Consider the following 23,362-nt stretch of genomic DNA (forward strand, 5'->3'; position numbering starts at 1 on the left):
GGATTTTCAAGAAAAAAAAACAAAATCGAATTCGCTTTCTGGTTGGTTAAAATTGTCATGGTTTCTTCATCATGTTCATTGGCTATAATAGTCAATAACTACGGGAACAATTTGCAACAAACAGTTGCCGGTAAAAATGTTGTTAAAACGTATATAAATGGCACACACACACACACCCTCACACACATATGTATATATGTATATACATAAATATATACATGTACATATATGTATATATATATATATATATATATATATATATATATATATATATATACACACACACACTATAAAAATGAAGTGCTAATTCAGCTCTTAAAAAGCGTGTATAGTGACTGCACTTCGGAGTGCTGATTTGTCTAGTTCAAATCGTCACTTATGTTACGGACAGCAAAAAATGAAATTGTAAATAAAAAAAAAAAGTACGTACGCACGACAGCTTTCGCAAATTGCCATTTTTTATGTATGATTCTCTAAAAGGGTTCCTGGATCCGCCACTCAACTACCTTCCCACTCCGGGTTTCTAGGTAACGACTTTTGGGACTACCAGACTTGCTTCATTAGCACTTCAAATTGCCGAGATATGGAAGATGAATTGGAAACTCGTTTTCAAGAATCTCTGTAAATATTCAAGTTTTATTAGACATGTCAAAATAACTATTTTACTAGACTGAAAGACAGCTGTGTGGGATGATTTTCTTTATCATTTTCTGATTTTTTTCAGTTCTCCTCTATGGACGGAGTGAAAGTCGATGGACCGAAAAAAAAAATCGTTTTTTGGTAAAATTTTAATATGCCCTTGAAATGAATATTAACATGTGTGCGCATATTCTACAAAAGATGTTAAAGAAAATGAAATGATAATAAATCTAAACCATCCAAATCGCAGACATGGTCAATTTAAACATACCAACATGACCAACTTCCTGAAAATGCGGAAAAATTTCACATGTTTCAGACAGCAGAAATTCATGCTAATTGGATATATATCATTCAAAAATAAATGTATTTTCAATAACCCATTTCAATTCACCAAGATATACATGTAATGCTTCACCTCTATAAGGACTATCCAATTTTCACGCTCACTTATATTTTCATCCAAGCCAGAATAATTACTTCACCTTTTAACCGTATTTGAGACAAGTTCATCTGGCCATATGATCAACCTTGAGTCTCTTGACATATTTCACTTGGTATCATCTCAGAAATCTTACAAAGGAAAATAAGGTTAAGACCGTATTTAGAAACACCAGGGCTCCGTAACACAAAGGTTTTTCGATGAATTGCAGATATGAAGGAACCGCACTCATTGGCTCACAGTCAGTATTTTAAAGAGTGTGCATGCAACGATGATCTTGATTGGCCATTGGTATTTTTAGCGACTGATTGCAAACCTCTGTTTTACGGAGCCCTGAAGTAATTTGCTGAACATATCAAAAACAAAATATTGTGTTATGGAACATATTCGAGCAAAGAGAGATCGAAAATTGTTGGTTTGTGTGAATTTTAAAAATGATGTTTACAAAGCAGTGACATAGTATTTCAATAGGATACACACAATATTTTGAGAGGGCTGAACACGTCAATCCCCTTTATCTCATCTTTTCATTATGAATGGGATAGAGAGCGCTGGAAGGAAACCTATATTATAGATGATACTGATGAAAGTCTGCTTGATCAGGCATGGATTCAGGCTATTAGCGAGATGAGAAATAGAGAAATATTCTTTCTATCCATTCATCGCCGCGCATGGTAAAACGATCGCTTATCTCTTGCTCCTCATAAGAGACAGCTTTCACCACGGAATATTGACTGGTATAAAAGAGCCGAGAGGAACATATAAGATAGTCATAATTGTTTGTAGAAACTCAAGTAAGACCTTATTTCTGGAAATGGAAAGTAGCCAAAATTGTTTAAGAGTACAGTGTACCAACCATGACCGGAAAAAAACAACAAATGGATAAGCAGTACCTGTTGAAATGTGTTAGAATGTGTTAATGGGTTTCTAGTCATAATCGTACAACGAACAACGAAGTTACAAACGCCCAGATTCGGAAACTACAGATTTTTAGAAAGAACATGTGCAATCCCGCCGATGTAATGACTCGACATTTTTCTTTTAAATAGAAATGCGGTATTTAAGAAAAATGCCACGATTCCTCCAGCGAAAATTTAAAAGAAGATGCATTCGTGTCTTTGGCACGTATTGTCAATTACGAACATATCCAAACCTTAGGGAACTATGTAGGCTGTCACCTGCTCCAGAGTAAATTACCGAGGGAAATCTTAACCTATTCCACAATTATAACAAATGAATGGCTACGACTTTGAATGACGTCGAGCGAAGGAGAGACGGCAAGTCGGCAAAGATAATATGAAAATATTTTCGTCAGTGTTCCTATATTATTTCTTCATGTAGCATTAATATACTTTAACGGAAGCTGTCTTATTTCATGGGGTATACCAAGCATGCCTTGTGCCATCTACAAAATTTAAAGATGGGTGTTCGTAATACAGGTATAACATGTTTGACAGCTACACTGTAAACAAAGCAAAGGATGAAACAAGGTTTCAGGTCTTCTTCGGTACATTTTTTGGCGCGAAGTGGACAGGTTAATGGCTGTCAAAGAGAGGGAAGGATATACAAGCTGACACGTGCGAGGCAAACATGTATATCATTTGAATACTCCAAGTTCCTGCAACTCCTAACAGGAAAGCGAACCGCTATCCATAGCCGTACGCCACCGCTATAAGTGAGATGTTTGATACTATACACGCATGATTCTATTTATTTTAACTCCCACGTACAGGGAAAATATTTTGAAAATAGAGCATACTTAAGATTTGTTTAAAATGAGATGTAATCAAACCGATATCATTATGTATGCATGCATATTAATTCTGCGGCAGCTAGCAGACTTGTAAATTCCACGAATGAAACATAAATTCGTATAAATCACTCAAATGAATAAAGCATTACAATGAATTACTAACATTTTAATAGCAAGAGGTGAATTTTGTCAGCTTACCGTTTACCATCTTAACAGATCCACATTGTTATGAATATTGTTGTTTTAACCAATCTTTTTAGAAATGATATTAGCTCTTCCTTGGCTTTCCTCGATATCAGTTGGTTCATTGTGAGCATTTCATTATTTTCGTCTAATAGGCTGACTTTCAGATTCCGGAGAAGAAATATATTTTCCAATTTAGATGTTGATCACCACACCTTCCCATCTAACACCACCTTCTGGCATTTGGTATAATTTTGTTGCTCAACTCTTTATTCCTCTTTTGTTGACATTCTCTTTTCGATTCTTTCTGGGGTTCATCTTGATGTTGTTACCCTTCCTGTCAATATATCATGATACATTACAACTCAAAAACTTTGAACTGTTTTTTTTTCTGGACAGGATGAAAGGACGTCGGTGCTTTAGTCAAATAACAGATAACTTATCCGTCTGTATTGTTTTATTAATTTTCAATGTTAAAACTCTCTAAAGTATCAATAACTCGAATACTGCCGACATAGTGCACCTAATGTCTCCTGTGTATGCATGTCACAACAATAAAATCATACGGTCGTGTTAATAGGAACTTATTTTAGAACATAAAAGTTCAGTTGCAGCGAGGCAAGCCTGAATTCCCCTTCACGTGTCTAATTAGGCATGGGAAATGATCATAGCGCTGTTTTATCAACACCTAAGTGAAGAATTTCTGTCAGTAAGATGAATGCTCATGCTCTTCGCTTTTAACACTAATAAAATAAAGTCCTTAACCAGCCGGCAAATTTCTGCAGCCTCTCCCGTAATCAAGTACCCGAGTTAATTGACTTTAAAGGTCATGTGACATCTCAAGTCAATGATCGATTTTTAAGTTTGAAGGTAAATTTCAATTCGATTTCTTTTCTGCGGTCCGAAACTCGTCCGTACTGGATACCAAGTGATCGTATTAGCTCCACACCATAGTTCAGCCTAAAATTGATCGAATTAATTTTCCTTTCCTCTCCTGAAAATCTCGGGCCATAGGACAGGTAATAAAATCGTTCATTCGGCAATGCGCTTTACGGGAAGTGCGCTCATTGAAATAAGAAAGCCAAAATGAAAGCGAATGACGTATAAGTAAAAGAAAGAAATATAAAATGAAAATTTTATGCCCAACGAGAATAAAATAAAACGACTTGAACAACGGATATAAAAACATCCAATAATACATTTTCCAAGTGGAATATTTTAATTAATAATAAAACAAGTATTACGAGCATATTATTTGTGAGGAGTTCTCATGAATAAAATAATGATAGAAAGACATTTATATATATATATATTTATTTATATATATATATTTATATATATATATATATATGTATATATATATATATATATATATATATATATATATATATATATATATATATATATATATATATATATAGATATATATATATATATATACATGAAAGAAATGGATGAAGAGAACAATGGTAGGCGGTCAGTCGGATCGGGGTCGTCTATATAGCCACTAACCTGTCTCTGTGGTCTAGTGGTAAACGCACCCAACGCACAGTGGGCCAGAATGAGTTGAAAGTGCGCCAAAATTAGATTCTGTGTTATATTTTTACCACATGTTGATTAACGGTAATTTTGGGCGGGGAATCGACTGAACATAATTCAAAGCCGATATGACATCACTTTGATACTTAATTTTGATTGAGTAAAATTTTATTTCATTCTTAAAACAAAAACCCAAAACTAAAAACATTTCTTTTTATTGTCATAATATTGAGAAAGTGCACGGAGGAAGGAGAATAATGATGTTAGAACATAAATTCTCAGCCAGTGGTAGAACTGATTTGATCGTTTCTAGATTGGACGGATAATGCTGCAAATGATGTAGGTACAGTATATATGTCCGATATTTGCGGCTGCTTTGATGTTGCGCTTTCACGAAAGTGTACAGGCATAAATATAGCTTGAAATTAAGTCCGATTTTAGTGCAACAAATCAATGTTTATTCCAATCCCCCATTGATGTTATGGTAAATTTTTGATCATGGATATCAAGTAAATTGGCAATCCAAAATCACCGAATTACGGAAATGAATAATTCTGGTGCATTTAAAAAGAACTGAAGTATGGGAACAAACTAATAAATCTACCCCATTCGAGAGAAGGAAACGATTTCGATGCCAAGGGCTCCACTGGGTTGTGGGCCTAATGTGAGGAAGAAGCACACTATCTGATCATGACCATTTTTAATGCAAAAATGTACACAGTGTCGGTATAGGACGAAAATCCAGTTGCATAAAAACGAAATATGGGGAGTAACTTGGCATCAATGATAGAGAACTTGTAAATATAATTACATGAAGTAGAGTACAAGTGCAATGGATAAAACGGAATGTGTGTACTTCTCTGCTCCTCCGGTAGCTAATTCATGTCCAGTTAAAAACAAATGATCCTTATTTGGTGTTGAAAATCCCAATTTCGGTCAGGGCATCACTATGATAAAAGAGGACAGAGGTGGAAGATATGGGTTGTTTTCCTGCCTGCTTTTACTATCCATGCTAAGATTCCTCTTCTGATGGTTGATGGGTAATTCCAAACATTATCATGATTATGTTAAGGTCTTTCAAACTTGGTGACATACAACCAGAGATAGCTCTGCAAGCTGCATTCAGAATTTGGGCCATCTTCGCAGCGTTACGTGGTCTACTCCAACCAGGGGATGTAATTGCTTTCGGCTCTGTGTTAGCTATATCAGTATATGGTCCTTGAAAGTGAATAAATGTGTTAATGTGATGCCGATATACAGTAGATTGGCTTGTTGGTGTATTTTAGCCATCCTGGAGCCAACGTGGAGCGTTGTGGCCCAGTGGATTAGTCTCCGGACTCTGAAACAGAGGGTCGTGGGTTCGAATCCCAACCATGGCGTAATTTCCTTCAGCAAGAAATTGATCCACAATGTGCTGCACTCAACCCAGATGAGGTAAATGGGTACCTGGCAGGAATTTTTTCCTTGAAACGCAATGTGCGTAACAGCTGCACTGCTAAAGCCAGGGTAATTATGCTGCATATACTGTAGAGCGCTTAGAGACTTCTGACAAAGTAAGTGTTAGGCGCTATATAAGCAAGTATAATTATTATTATTATTCTGCATACCATCCAACAGTGTCCAATCTTCAACTGTTGGTTGGATGTTGGCAAAGATACTGATTTGGGTTTCCCCGGGAAATTACCCTTAATGATTTGCATAGTAGAATTCTTTATCATCTTAATTAAACAACTTGCTTGTAGAAATACTATGGTTAACTGTATCGTAGACCAGAAAGAGGTCGACTAAATCTGATCCAGCTTACCAGCCCTTTTTGAAACCCATCCTTCGATATGCTTTGTCAGATGAATCAGTTGAACAGTCTAATATTTTCCTGCCATGGCGCCTGTGTGCTTATTAATGAGGAGCTAATCCACGGCAACGGGAGTGGCAATATGGTGGAATAGAGGCCTTCAAAGAGCTCGTGTATACGGTGGCAGAGTGGAGGGAGAGTTCGATATGTGGAACCTGTTCTCATCATAGATGGAAAAGGGACAATCAGTTACAGGTTTCGTTCAAAGAGAACAATTATTAGAATAAGAAAACAAAATCTTTAAGACATCTCATTGGATCGTGCCTAGTCGTTTTCAGTTTGGGTTTTAAATCAATCTCTAGTCATTTACACCAAAACTATAGCTTATCCATATAATTCAGTTCCTATTCCGGTAAAGAAAAAGAATTGATACTTAAAACCCCGAGACGTAATACGTTTGGTGACTCTTCATGAATATCTTTTGCTTCGGCTTTAACTACTTCTACTTCCAAGAACACCGAAATTACATGTGCTGTTTTCAACACTACCTCTCATACAAGAACAAAATTGAGACAGATTAAACTATAGAGAATAAGAAGGGAATGGCTGTTAGATATCAATAACAATAACAGACTGTTAATGACATGTAGTCCATAAAGATGTATAAACAATATGACGGCAACGATTTAAAACTGCCTGCGTTATGTTACAACTTGGACATGTTCCATAATCACAATTAATTGTAACCGAGAATGTGTGTCTATAAAGTCACTTTAAAGCAAGAAGATGAATCTCCATATCTTGTTTAGCAAGTACTGATTTGCAATACTAAACCAGCCTTCCGGGCAGGGACATTCCCCTTAAATCATGATTTTTAACGCTTACACTATCTTCGCTTGTACCATGGACACGCCAGATTTAATAATAAAAGAATGATTATTTTGCATGCAAAGTGATTTTTTCCGTTCATTGAACTTGGGAAATGTGCAGCCGGCTTACGCTATAAGATTGACCATAATATACGTACCAACCCGTTCCCATATTGATTAAAGGCTATCCCTTTCCTATATTTCATCTCAGTCTCTTACTTGTATATCATCGCCAGTTTTTTTTTTTTGTATAGTTCTGATGATAAAATCTGTATTCCTGACTCTGAAGTAGACAGTAAAGTCAACGACACCGTTTCTCAAGTTCTAAGCCTTGAATACGTTCAAGTTAAAGGTCAAGTCCACCTCAGAAAAAAATGTTGATTTGAATCATTAGAGAAAAATCAGACGAGCACAATGCTGAAAATTTCATCAAAATCGGATGTCAAATAAGAAAGTTATGACATTTCAGAGTTTTACTCATTTTTAACAAAATAGGTATATGAACGAGCCAGATACATCCAAATGAGAGAGTCGATGATGTCACTCACTCACTATTTCTTTTGTTTTTAGTGTTTGAATTATACAATATTTCAATTTTTACGAATTTGACGATTAGGACCTGCTTGCCTGAAGCACAAAATGTTAATAAAATGGAATTACACGTGTTCAGGGAGGAATAAAACTTCATTTCACATGACATTGAAGAAAAAAATAAAAATATTTTATATTTCATATAATAAAATACAAAAGAAATAGTTAGTGAGTGGTGTCATCAGTTCCCTCATTTGCATACCGACCGAGATGTGCATATAACTGTTTTGTGAAATGAAGCGAAACTTTAAAATGTCATAACTTTTTTATTTTACATCCGATTTTGATGAAATTTTCAGTGTAATGTTTGTTGTTTCTTTCTCTTTCTATTCAAATCAAGTTTTTGTTGGGGTGGACTTGTCCTTTAAGTTCACTGCATATAATTGAAAATGTCATATCATATTCAAAAAATGTCGATGGGATACACTATCCAACATAATTAAGACATCAGTTTAAATCATCTTAAACACACTGACAGTACACATGGTACATAGACGTCTGAAGAAATAAACCAGTTAGAACATTCTATGCAAATACTTTATTTAAAAGAGGACTCTGACATATATGACAAACAGGGAAAATTAAAATTGAATGATTAATCGGCATGATCGGTGGATTTGAAAGAAGCAGATCAATTCTTATAAATCGACTGCCATCCTACGTAAAGATATAAATTAATTTCATTACAAACAAATAACCACAAGTCACCGTGCGAATACTAAATTGTCATCGCTCAATCAAGTAAAGGAGATTGGAGAGGGGGTCACATGCATTCTATTTAAGCCTCGTCAGAATCCTACCAGACATGAAAACAATGTTAAATGAAGGATAGAATTGATGGGCGCACATGATTGAAACGACGTAAAGGATCGAACGTAAGTGAGTATACGTTTTCCTACCAACCCTTTCGCAAATTTAGGTAGGATCGTATAGAGAAAATTGTGACTCAAGAAGTCACTGGGGACCTTGGCTAAAAGCTCTTTATGCTTCACAGGCGAGAGCAAAATGAGGAAACCAAGGAATGAATGCACTGATACCTTCGGGCATGTACATGTAGGTAGGTAGGGTAAGGTAGGGTAATTGTGTGTATTTTCTATCCCAAAAGCCGTGCATATGGTATCCTTGATCAGGAAATTGTCGTGTAATAATGATTATAAATTCCAAAGGAAACTTGATTCATATTATTTAATACTTTTATTCATTCGAATATATATTACAACATGTACAAAAGTTCAATAAAAAGCTTTCTTTATCCTAGCCCTTAATATGAAAAGATTTGAATCATTGATAGAAAACTGCCAGTCTATACCCCCCACCACACACAAAAAAAAAATCTGAACAATGCTCAAATGGTAAGATGGCAAGTTAATATCAAAGACCCAGCGAGGAGTTAAAAGTGCAATTTACAAATGGGAAATAAGCAAACTTTTCTAGGTTGTTATGCATATTCACCACTAGACAGCTCAGCATTTGGCCATTAGCTTTTACAGAGGTTCTAAGGACCGAATTGCGCGACGACACATTGTGCAGGAGAATGGTGATTTTTTTTCGAGATTTTTCACTTCATTTTCCCAAATTTGCAGAGGAAATGGCTCGGGCAACTATTCAGTGCTTAAATACATGTAGATGAAGACCTAATTTCTTCTCTATCTTTTTAAATTTCTTTGTTTCCCTTTTACTGGACCTAAATTACTATTTCATCATGAAAAGTTGTAGAAGCTGGATGCTTTCATTTGTGTATTTTATTTAGTTTTCAGATTTGTTTTCTATCCTATTGAGCCCAGTACAAGCATAGACCTTCCATGGTACAAACCAGTATACAAGAGCAGAAGTGTTCTCTTCCCCCGATATTTAATGGAGCGGGGCGGCTCTTAGCCTAATCCGGTTACCCGATCTGATGGGAATTAGATACACTTTGTTTAATGAAAAGAAGATAAAAACATGGATACATTGCGGACACGAAGACTGAAAAAAAAACTATGAGAATGTTACCTGGATCATGTCATTTCTTAATTAAATTCATTTTATCTTTATTATTTCATTAGCCAAACTAAACTTTCATCAAATGATCAGGAATAAACTAAGAAACATGGTACCACATCCTGTCTCAAACAAATTGAGTAATCGTGACATGAGATGAATATGAAAGGAAAACATTCTAGTCGTAATAGTTGTCGAGTTAGGTAAGCATTGAAAATAGACCGATATACATATATTGATTTACATTGTTAAAAATAATAATTCCATTTGAATCGTAATAAATATTATTACCTATACAAAGGCATTTTAGGAGATGAAGAAAATTATTTTTTTCGCCACTCACTACTTTCAATTCGAGACCAAACGAGGTAGACATTTGCCATGTTGCCCTACCCGTGCTTTGCCAATAGGAATCCAGTACACAAAAGTATAGACCAATTTCACGGCCGGTTTATGTATTTGGCCCTCTATCGGCGACGCCATTGCTGCGGTGTGCAAGTGCGCTGACCGCGACTGGCTCTGTGTACAAATTCAATGAAAGATTACAGATAAGCTCTGATATTGTGTCATTAACTTCATCATAAATCAATAAAATAACGCATGGACACCTGGGTAGACGATGTAAGACAATGGCCATATCTGACCGATGAAGGTATGATGAATTTTTGCACTTTGGCTACTTTTTCCCCTTAGTTTTGTCAGTAAAAGTGAGTTGATGATGACCAAGAATCGCTGTTGGTTTTCATCAGGGAGCTCACTTCTTGTTGCTAGTAAATTGTGTTAGAGTAGTGGGAGAGTGAACGAGACATAGAGTGAGAGAGAGAGAGAGAGGATGAGAGTATGTGTGAGAGGAGGGGGATAGGGAGAGGGGAATAGTGAGAAAGGGGGGGGGGGTAGTGAGAGAGAGAGAGGGGGACTGATATTTCCATCTAAGCATGATCAAATAAACCCCCCCTCCCTCCCCCCACAAAAAACCACCACCACCACATTTTATGCAGGCCTATAAGTATCCAAAAGGAGGGGGCAAGGCAAGAGAATAAAACAGAGAGGAAGGAGAAAGGAGGAAGGGGAAGAGAGGGCCAGGGCCCTGATTCATAAAAAGTTGTTATGATAGCAACTCCTGCTGGAATGTTAACTACCATGGTAACAGTGAGAATGCCCATTTCATAAAAAAGTTATGATAGCAACTCTTGCTGGAATGGCAATTTTTATTATAAAAGTCAATCAGGAAGCAGAATTCTCACTTTTGCCATGGTAGTTACCGTTCCAGCAGGAGTTGCTATCATAGCAACTTTTTATGAAACAGGGCCCTGGCCCTCTCTTCCCCTTCCTCCCTCTTTTTTATCTACTGGCGACGCATTCCTTCATCACGGCCTGGAAACCTATGCAGGGAGTACGGCTTCACACACAAACAGGCTTCATGAGTCCAAGGCGAGTGAATTTCACATTCACTTTGCTTCCAATCCTGAAGCTTTCTCCAATTGTTGTGGCAATTGAACACAGCACAGCTGCGACCTGAACTTCTCCGATTAATGCTCATTGTGAATCTTACAAGAAATCTGCTCAATTGTTACAAAAAAAAAAAAATCGAACGAATGTACCAAATACCCTATTGACTTGTGTACTATAAAAGTTGATTCGCCCACCGCAGCATGGCGACCAGTCTGCTGCCCTCTCACGTTGTGAAATTGGTCTATAGATATATGGACTGCTTTGAGAGGCATGGTTGTTTCTAGAGGCTCAATGGGACCGCAACACAACTATGCCCGACAGCTTTGCCCGAGGGCATGGTCTGGCCGATGCGGTACCTGCGAGCCGAATTGAAACAACCATGTCTCGAATATTAAAGCAGTCCATATATATTTTATGAACCGAATCATTAAACATTAGATCTGACATTAGGGCCTAGTCTAGGTCTAGATCTAAAAGCCCTGGCCTTGGCCCCAAGCTAACGTTAGGACTTAGGTCTAGGCTCTTACTTAGCCCTGACCCTGAAGTTAGGTCTCAAAGTCGATTATTAAAGCAGTTCCCGAGCAGTTCATACCGATAGGCCCTAACTAGGCTTAGATCTAGATATTTTTAGGAACCAAAGTACTAATTAGGGTCTGATTCTGAATAGGGTCAAGGCTAGATCTAACGTTCAGAAATAAATCCCCATTAGAGTGTAATCTACCGTTAGATCTAGATCTAATAACTTCTAAGCTTACTAACGAAAATTAACATTAGATCTACCCGTCATAACGTTGTCGTTTGTCATACCTAAGTAACGAGTATACCTAGTTGTTGTGTGTCCGGACGATCAATTTTAGGAAGTCATTTGAAAAAAAAATTACAGGCAAAGTTTCATCAATTTTTAGTACAAAATGTAGGAAATGTTATAGAGAACAAAATAGAAGATGATTACAACTATTTAATTCATATTTTTATGGTAACCCAAAGACAAAAAAAAGGCTTCAAAAATATAAAGTGTCCGGACACCCGACCCCCCATCCTTATGTTAAGTTAATCTTACAAAGTGCAGTGACCACAGCAGTGACCGTCTGATCTTCACCCGACTCCACCTTTAGCGAGCATGCATTGGAGCGGTCTGCGACAAGACTTGATTATTGATACATCCTTTATGTCCTTAATAAGCTAGTTTTCTTTTCCATAAATGCCATATATTTTAAGAGGAATTAACAAGCAAAACTAAAGAATTGGCATCGTTCCATCGATATGTCATAACCGTTGCGCGCACTTTCGCAGTAAGCGCGTAAATGCGCGAATTATGTTTACACTTATACCGTGTTTACACTTAATCGGCTGTTGCATCGGCTCGCGATTCTGAACCACGAGCCGATGCAGCATCGGCTTTTTCATATCGTGTAAACGCGAGTAACTTGCATCTGCTCGCGGTTCAGAACCGGCAATTTTGCAACACCAAAATAGTAGGTTCTGAACCGCGAGCCGATGCAGAATCGGCTCTTTTACTACGTGTAAACAGAAAGCCGATTCTGCATCCGCAACTTGTGCGCATTTTATTAACTTTAACCATTGTGACGTAATTGTAAACGCACGGATCCAGCGTTGTCTTTATTATGACGTATATTATTGGTGTGCGTATCAATTTAGGTTTTTGCATTTGGCTCACGGTTCTGAACCGAGAGCTGTAACAGCGTGTAAACGCAGTGCAAGATAAACCAAGAGCCGATTCTGCATCGGCTTTTGGTTCTGAACCAAAAGCCGATCAAGTGTAAACACGGTAACTTTCGATCAAATCGGGCGGATATTTATGGTATCCGCAATCACCGCAGAAAGCAACATTTTGCATGCAATCAAATGGGGACCTCAGCCAAAGTTTGCCATGCTCGCCGTTAAGGGGCATGTCATGGGCATCGGGCAGAAATCTTGTTAACTATGCCCGTTGCCCTTAGTTGGTTACCACCTTAGTTTGTTGTTTTGCAGGCGTGGTCGTTTACATGACCTCAGTTTTGACCAATCAGAGGAACGGATTATTCGGAGGTTTATAATGTATAATATTGCATGAAAACGGAACGTATGCTCGTCATTGGCGGCGAAAGCCAACAAAATTAAGGGGGGGGGGCTGGGTCCACCAGAAATTTTGGACCCAAAAAAGATTTGGGGGAGATCACCTGAATTAGGGGGGGGGACGCCGGAAAAAAAATTGACAAGCAAAAAAAAAGAAGGTTATCAACAATTTATTTATTTATTTATTAATTTTAGGGGGGGAGGTCCCCCCACGCTCCCGCCGCCTATGATGCTAGTACATTAAACTATTTGCATGCAATGGATAATAAAATGGCATTAGTAAGCTGTACAAATAAGTCAATTGCTTTATTTGATTTTTCAATCTTTATATTATATTGTATTTCCATTGAAATATACAAGACCGTGTAGCAAGTCATATGACAAGACAAAGTCACCATGCGATTTATTTTCTTTTGCATTCACTTCACGTTCACGAAGAGTTATATCAACATCATTTAAAAACTCACCCCGACAGGTCGGTTGAAATAGAATAATGTAATAGAGAAGTTATTTTCTTAATATCTGTGTTAATTTTGAAATGTTGATTTGTTATTTTTGTGTATATAAGTCATATAAAGAACCTGAAATGTAGTTGTATGCATGCATGCACACACGAACATACCCCATAACATAATGTATATGATTTGCTTTTGGCCTCCTCATTTTTTTTCGCGCGCGTGCGTCTACAATGTCTAGACATATGGTACTATATAGACACACATACACACGCGCGCGAACGCCCATCGTCTCACGCACACATTTAATATAATATTGCACAATTCAACTGGATAATCGTTCTGGATTTGAGTAAATCCAGTTTGTTTACGACATTTCTGCTAATGTCGATGACGTCGCTTGTCATTCAGATTGGTTTAAATGAATTGCCATGGTGACGACTTTGCTTTTTGAAATGATTGAAGAATAGAAAAAAGAGACTTTCTGTTTTTCTCATTATGATGGGGACCTATTTTACTTTGGTCATTCGAAATCACTTAAACTCTTTAAAATGGGTGCATATAATTGAGACGTGCTCGTAAATAACCTGGAAGTGATTTTTCAGCTGTAATCTTTCTTATCAATCTGTATTAAAATTAAAGAAGAGCATAGATTTTAAGCGTTATACATTCTGTTACATGTACTGTACTGTGTGGAAAAAACTGCGGCATTTTATCAGAATGAAATACTGTTAAAACGGCTTCAACTCACTCATCACTCATTCTCGAATGAATTAGATATTTCATATTGTTGCATTATTTCGAAAAGGGTTTAAAATCAAGTTGGTTATATTCATGCTACTGGTTATAAAAGAATGAAACTGCATTATAAACATAAGATGACGGTTTTCGTGTTTGGTTTGTATTTAGAGCATTATGAAATAATATTTCAATCACAATCACTATTATTAATAATTTCATTTATAATATACATCAACTTAATTATATGAGAATAAAAATATATATCATTATCAACATTGGTATTGGTATTGTTGTGTTTACCATTTTTACCTCACCATTACTAGTAAAATCCGTTTGGATAGGTAATATGTTCCAAAAGCTGGAAATAATGGGAAACATTGGTTATTAATTTGCTTCACAAAAAAATTGTAGGCCCGAATATAAGTTATCTTAACCTGATGCTTTGTTTCAATAATAACTCAAATATAATCCAAAAGTTATTTATATAAATTGTATCAACAGGATGAGCCAGTTCGGTATCTGTGGATATGCATTTTGTGGCGTTCTGGGATTTTTTAATGATTTTTTTCCTGTATGTGTGATGGCGATCCGTTTAGGCCTATTTGTCTTCGTTTCCTTGTCATGTTTATAAAAGTGGGTGGAAGGGACATCGCGACAGTATATCGAGTTGTATATCATGATTGATTTGAGATTCGAAGTTTTTGAAAATATCAATTTTTCATTACGTGACATTCAGCCCCTAAAAACGAATCGGTCCGAGTGGAAGGGTGTCTAAGATTTCCGTCTAAATCACCTGATAGTCCAGGTCAAAACGTACACTGAAGTCAATCTCCTTTCCAACGACATTAACGGTAAAAGGTACATTAATCAAAAGGCTAACCGGATGAAGCATCTCGCATCCGCCTACACTCCCCCGTCGTCGTTCGCTGTCGGCCGATTTACTCGACTTCTTCGAAATTACTGGGACCGGAGACACATGGTTTGTCTGCGTGGAAAGTTACCAATAAAGTAATTGCATGCTATGTGAGAGGTGGTATTCGGTGGTCCCTATTTAATTAGGTGTATATCACTTCTAACCTCGAGGGCACGGGGCCTTCTCTATTACCATATCGCCGAATTGCTGTGTGGAAACCTTTGGCACCAGCGAGACATCGAACGCAGGAAGCAAGCACAATTTCTACGACAGCGAGATCCAACGCGGCAAAATCATTCTTTTCTGGACCATTATTGATATCATACCAACGTTTCCACCGCTCTCCATTGTTATACTTACCCTGATATCAAATGTATAGACCTACTTTGCCCATACCCTCCTCCCAGTTTACTCGAATCGACACTTACTCAGTATTAACATTTCCCCGTAGTTCAATAGATCAATTGTCCATCGTCGGATCGTAATTCGTTCCAAAGTTTCGAATAATTTGTTTCGTCAAAATCTATTTAATCTAGACTAATTTTGAATTTACTGGAACTTATACAGTGTTGTCGAGCTCTTTGGAAGTCAGTGGCACTTTAATGTTTAACCCATAAACTACAAAGTTTTCGCTTTCTGACCTAGGCATTGTAGAATAAATTCAAATATTTCAGCCATCGGATTCTTGAAGTAGACGGTAGACGGGTTGACTCTCGATAACATGGTTCCTGAAGATAAACCAGTGATTGCCTTTCATTGGAGGTTAAGGTCATTGTGTTGATAATGAGGCTCAAATCTATTCTAAAGCACTAGAATCAAGATCCCAACATCTACAAATTTACGTTAAAGCAATTCTGTCTTTTTCAATAAATCCATGACAATCTACCTTCAGACTTAAAAGGTATTCAAACCTTTGAATCGGTCTGTCGTTTGAAAGAGATGGTTCTAAAAATTATTTTCTTTCTTATGGGTATGTTTGAGCGATATATATCAATTTTTTTTTGTCAGCTTATTTTTTTTTCAAGGAATATATTCAAGCCACACATTAAAGATAATTATACAGGATGAATTTAAATATTTAAAGTGTTACCTTGTTTTACTTGTTTGTAGGTACATGTACATGTAGTTCTGATGTACAAAGTGTTCAACTTTATCAGCAAAAATACAACCTACATGCGTTGTATTGGTTGTGTTGCTTTCCTACTTGGTTATTTTTCTATTTCTTGTATTGGTAGTAACTACATCTTCGTATAAGAAGCAAGTATTCAGCATCTAATCGAAGTGGACACATGCGCTGTTATTAATGTCTTATGCCTTGATATCGATTTGGGCTCAAGATAACTTATTTGTAGAAACCAATTCACATTTCTTTCAAATTTGCAGCCTGAAAACCCTGGGATTATTTCACTTCTATGAAAAATAAGAGTGTGACAATTCTTAAACATTCGTATAATGCCTTTTTACTCAATTTCATGTTTTTAGGTTAATCTTATAAACCAGTTCGATCTCAGTTTTCATGTTTTGTTTAATACATCTTATATAGCAACTTCACTTGAGAGGAAAATAACTGTTGGTTCACTAGAGACATCAAACCAAATCTGCAGGAATAGGAAAAAGGGGGCAAGTCATTCATCAAACTAATTTTCTTCTCTGCTTGCAGAAATGAAAAGCTCGAGTGGTGCTTGGTAGGATATGAGACGTGCTTGTCTACTCCCAAATGACGCATATAATATATTTTATAGGTCAGGTTGGTCGTGGTGGTGCAAATTCGAGGATTGGAATGATATAGGATAATAGATAAGAAAGATATAGATGTGGAATTGATCTCCCTAGAGACGATACCAACATCCGTTTTAATTACATTTTAGAACAGTCCTCCGTAATAAGAAGATGGCGATATCACCATTTAGACTGTAAAGCAAATATGCATTCGAAATTTATGTCAATGCAATACAGGGATGAGATGTGCATCTAGCCTACATGTAAAACAATGAATGGAATATAAGTTTGAGTGATATTGGAAAATTTCGATAGGTAATGTTGATATTGCATATCACGTGAGATTGGAGGAAAAGCAATTGGCGTCAATCTGAGTTGCTTGATAAAGATGCGTAGTCCAAATATGAATATAAATAATTTGTACCCATTCCCTTTATTTCAAGGTCATGATGATGTGCAACAGTGTAATTTGGATGATGATAACATCAATTCAAATTATATCATTACTTCTCCTTTTGTTCTCGTCTTCCTCAACATGATCAGAATGCCGATGAAATTTTGCCCCTCTAAAAGTATGTTATAGAAAAGTATAGCACATTTTGACGCCCTCTACCTTACGCTGATTATCATCACACAACACATGCACAAGACCGAACATCGGCTTACATTAATTTTGAATTCGACTTTTAATTGTTACAGGTAATTGTTTACTTAGAATAATTGAATAATTTTTTTTTCATTCATTTCTTTTGGATATCTGTTGTGATTCGTTCTGCTAGTAGTATCAGGTAACATAAGCCACTTACTGTTTGTACACCCAACTAAGAAGGGTTCAAAGTGAGCTCGTTTTATAACGTGCTGGGTATTAATGCAGTAAATGACGCTTATCTCCTGAATATTCTGACCAATACGACGGTGTGTTGTTTTACAGCACCGATAGGTACGAGATGCAACCCTTACTTTTGAATTTATGCAAAGGAACATCTATCCGATGAGACGGGCCTCGAACCCATGACATTCGCAAGACAAGAAGTAAACCTGATCGGCTACAACGCTAGCCCCAATAAAGAATAAGTATGACAGATCGTGTAAGCCTAAGAAATACATGAGAAAAAACCTAGAGTAAAAAAATCAGCACATCCTAATCAAGACGAATCCAAGCCTTGTTAGAGAACGGCACATTTGCTAACGCCATTGTTTGATTGATACATCAACATCTTTAGGTTTCCGTATGCAATTATAGGGTAAGAGTGACAGATACGAAGATCAAGTGTTGTCATTGATGTACCAATAATACAAAGTGAACATTTCTCGATTGACATTAGTACCCTTATTGCATCTCAGTCAGCAGGACTTCATGTCCTCCCTCCTGTTTAGGAATAGCTGCTTGCTTATACTAAAATATTCCACTCCTCATCGGAACTACTAAGAAACACCACCGTACGAAACGATTCATTATTAAGTTTGTTTCCATTTTCATATAATTTTCTATAAAGCTATTTTTCCATTCTGAACGGTAAATTGGTTTGAATATGAATTTTATATATAATATATGTTTTGTATAACACTATACAGGTTGTTGATAATCTTAAGAGACTTGTATGAACTTAACGAATTTACAAAGGACAAAATATCACACGTATAGCTATTGTATAGCACTTATGAACCTGAAACTGCCAGATAATAATCTGTCCTTGCTAGCGGCCCTGTGGCTTATTTGAAATGAGGAACGTTTCCATTGCTTGTATTCTGTGCAATTGGCGAGTTCAAAGTCAATAGATAGGTATGCCCTTAGGAATATGAGAAATATATAACGTCCAGTGAAAAGGGCTCAATTCTTCACACGTTTGTTGAGACCATTTGAAGCTTAATATACCCGAACGAGTCTGATTTCAATATCTGATAAACTCTACAGGAATATCACTTCTGACAGGTATATGGCATTTGGGAAGAGGAGAGCCAAAGTGACAAATTCATTTGCTTATATATAAGGGTGAATAGTTCAACGATTTGAAAATGGAAAACAAATTTTATTAACATATGGCTAAAAAACGAAAAACTATTATCTCAACTTGAATAATAATTAAGCGTATAATCAAAAAATTAAGCAACACTCTAAGACATACATGTACACGGAGAGAATTAGAATGACAAAGAGAGAGACGGGATTGGAGAGAGAATGTGTTTGTGCGTGATGGAGGGGGAGAGAGAGGGGGGGGGGGGGGTGAGAGGGTATTCTCGACTGCTTTCTCATTCTTACCGATCATATTCCCTTTTTTATGTTGCTTGTGTGGAAAGAACTGGGAATAGCTTAACTTGGCAAAATTTTGGGCATGATACATCCATCCCGTTTGCTATCAATATTCCAAATAGCAAAAAAAAAAACTCGTTATGCTATCAAAGCAAGAAGCACGATGTACATTGGGAATACTATTCCATTTCCCCTCCGGCCGTAAATTCATCTTGTTATTGGTCAGAGAATGCCCGAAGGTGAACCTCATCTGATTCAAGATAGTGACACTTAACACTCAAACTCCAAGCCTTGAGGCTCTCCTTGTTCGTTGAACCTACCTCGTTCGTGTGGCGCCTGATGTTTTCTTGATATCTACCATGATTTGTTAACTTTCTTCTTGTAAGTGTAGCCAAATGTCATGACTTTGAATAGATTTGAAGTATTGCTGATTCCAGGAGTGTTCACACACATCTGAAAATGACCTTCTTCCATTATTTACATAATACGCTACGCATGGTGTGGAATTTTGTATTTCTCCTGATCCTATCTGATCGTACCTTTTCAAGCTCAGTTCATCTCCCTTTATTAAACGTGTGATAAAATCAAAATGTGCAATCCAATAATATAAATACAATAAAAAATACAAAATATATAATTTGCAATTATACACACAAAACTAATGCATGGATGTATGATATGATGAGTTCTAGTTTATACCATTAAACATTCGTTACGCACATCCAGTGAAAATTATCCAAACTACAAGTTTGCCAGCTAAATTACCTGTTAATGGTTTACCTTACATCTGCCTCAAATTATCTTTTGTTGAATGAAAAAGATGCGTTGTGTCTCGAGCCCAAGACTCTTTGTTCTTAATTCAGATCCTGAGTGACATCTAAAATGTAATATAGCCGAAGACGAACCGTTCTAAAGATTATCTTCAATAGCTAAAACAACTTTTGTCTAAAATTTCACATATTATGTCATTAAGCATATAAAAATATCAAAGTAGTTTTCTCGTCATTGAAATGTCACTGACAGTGGCAAATCAAAAAGATAATGGATTTGAAGATTTCCTGGTGACTACGACGGAGGATAGTGTAGAATAATCAGTATTTATACTCCTCTAGGAAATCGTTTATTGGTGAATTATTACGTAAAATCGATGAATTAGTTCAATGGAATTTTAAAAATGCCTGAATCACTCTAAATAGTTGTCACGTAGCAGAATAGGAAAACAAATCTTTCTAAATAAAACAAACGTATTTTGTTTCTTTTCCACATGCATGGTTCTGTAGATTTGCTAATTCTAAGCCATTCGATCAACATTGATTTGTATTGAAAGCTATAATGTTGCATTTGGTAGCCGGAAGCTATAGAAACATTATAACGGAATTTGATTATACTTGATAAATATCGTTATTGTAATTCGTATAGTTATATCCTGATCAAATACGTTTACTGAGACAGACTTTCTTGACGTTATGACGCACCATCCAAAGATTATATCTGTTAAGATTGAGTTAAAATGAATAAAGTTCGGGTGATAAAATACACTAAATCCACATCTTTGGTTAACGTCTAAAACTATCGGGTAGAAGAGACTAAGGAAACAAGGAAAAAACTTTCAGTGCTCGTTTAGTTACCTTTCAAAACGCCGAAATAATATAATGTATTGAAGCAATAATTGCAATAATTGCAAGATGTAATTTCATTTTCCCATATACATGTTAACTGAATTCGTTCACAGAATCCAAATGATATAAAGCATCTATTCCCTTGAGATGTAACAGACATTTATGATTCAAAGAATGGTAGATTATGGCACACAATTAGTGATGGCTGATTGGAGATTGTAACCTCAACAAGACCAAGATCGGAGTGATAACAGATATTCATCGCAGATTTATCCATTTCAAGGGACAGTGGCATTTAAATAATTCTTTCTCTCTCTTACAAGTTAAAGAAAAAGCCATATCGTTGTCTTCGGGACTTTCAATCCTTAAAGTGATTGGTTAACATTGGTTTGACTTTTGGCTGAGCTAGAAGGTCACACTTGTCATCTGTGTCTGTAATATGTTAAAAAAAAATGAAACCCAGAAAAAAATTGCGTTCGAAAATAATTATTTAGTGCTTCAAAAATTGAAACATAAAGTGACCAGAAACACCATCTTAATTTCATCCCATACACTCATGTGTACTACATGTATTAAGGTATCTATAAGACGCCTATTTACAAAATCGGGGTTTGCCTTGTAGTTTTAGCTTTTCATTTTCAATAATGGTTGTTTTCAGGGTTTATTAGTTCTAATACATGCACTTGTACACATGTTTTATCCTTGGTTTGAGAGATTTTTAAATCGGCTGCTCACAAAGCTAAACAATACCTTTAAGGGGAAAATAGGAGATGATTTTGTTAAGTAATGATTGTTTCCGCAAGGTGAAAACGAATAATTGACTACTACTATCAGTTTTGTTATTGAAATAATGAGTTCATGTGATAAGTGAAAAAAGACATCTTTTAAGAGTAATTGATTACATTATTATATGGGCCGACGTTATCACTGCCCATACAATAAATCTCTTAATACTTTCTGCATTCATTGATTCTACCTTCATAGTTTAAGCAACTCTCTGGGTAAAGTGAATGGAGCGGTTAATGTCAAACCAGAACAGAGAATCCCGAGGGATTTTTCCTTGTTCCGAGAGAAATTAGACGACAGAATGACGTGATTAATAGATAACATTAGTTGCAGGTTCGGCCAAGGGCCACACAGATTACGATGAAAGCACCCCGACAAATTGCCTCATTACCGTAAAAATTGATCCTCAAGAGGATCTCAAATGTCAAGAAAGAGGCAGGGGACATTTCAATTCTCTCTGACACCGCTGGCTTTTGTTTGAATAAATAATGTCTTTACATCAATAGAAATCAAGACAAAGACAGAACTTCGTGGAAGTTGCATTTTGTGGAAGTAATGAGAGCCTGGGAGTAAGATGGGGTGGGAAGAGGGCATTGTAATATGGGGTATTATAATCATCATGCCCTGCCTTAATTCATTTCAAATTTGACATTAATTTAACCTGTTACATTTTTGATAAAATTTATGGTAACGAAAACCACTCAGAGTGGTTTGTCGTGTATTAAATGTTGCAAAATACACCCCGGTTGACTGGTTCGTCAGAAAGCACCTATGCCATTGGACCATTCTTCGATTCGTTTACTTTCGAGTAAAACAAAATCGTTCTTATGATAAAAAATATTTTGACAGGATGTATGATGTACGATGTAAAAATAATATAGTTGACCGACACATCCACTCACATGTAACTTACACCCAACATATATACACACACACGCCCACCCCCAAAACGCACACATACACGCCCATACCTACCCTCAAACACCAACAGAATAAAGGTGGTAAGGAATGGTTCTATTAAAAGACTTAAAATGATTCATTAGGTGTTTTGTTTTTAGTGTTCTATTAGGGTTTATATATATATCATGCCTCTTTCTTCGCCTTTCGGGGCAGTGTATTTTATAGTTATAAAAACCAAATGCCAGTACATACTAACTTGTCGATTCACATCTGTACTTTCTGTAATCTCATAATCATGGTGGGATCGATCAATGTAATACGCTAGGCCATTATGGAATAAATTGCCAAAAGATATCCGCAAGCTCTTAAGTAATACATGTATTATTCTTCCCCTTTTCATACTGTTTTCACATTGCCGATAACTCTTTTAACAAAATTCCTCTATTCTTCGAGTAATATTGTTTATGGTTTAAATATGACGCTTTGCCGAGTGTTCATACCAAAGCGTTTAAAAAGCTTATATATCGTTATTTTGCTTTATGTGAACGTGGTATTAATTAGGTTTCCATTTTTTTTCACTGCGCCGTGAACACTGATTTTATGATGGATATAGGTTCAGTGCAAATGTCCATATTATCATTATCATTAGTATTATTACTATT

This window comes from Lytechinus variegatus, chromosome 5, assembly GCF_018143015.1.
Source record: "Lytechinus variegatus isolate NC3 chromosome 5, Lvar_3.0, whole genome shotgun sequence".
NCBI lineage: Eukaryota > Metazoa > Echinodermata > Echinoidea > Temnopleuroida > Toxopneustidae > Lytechinus > Lytechinus variegatus.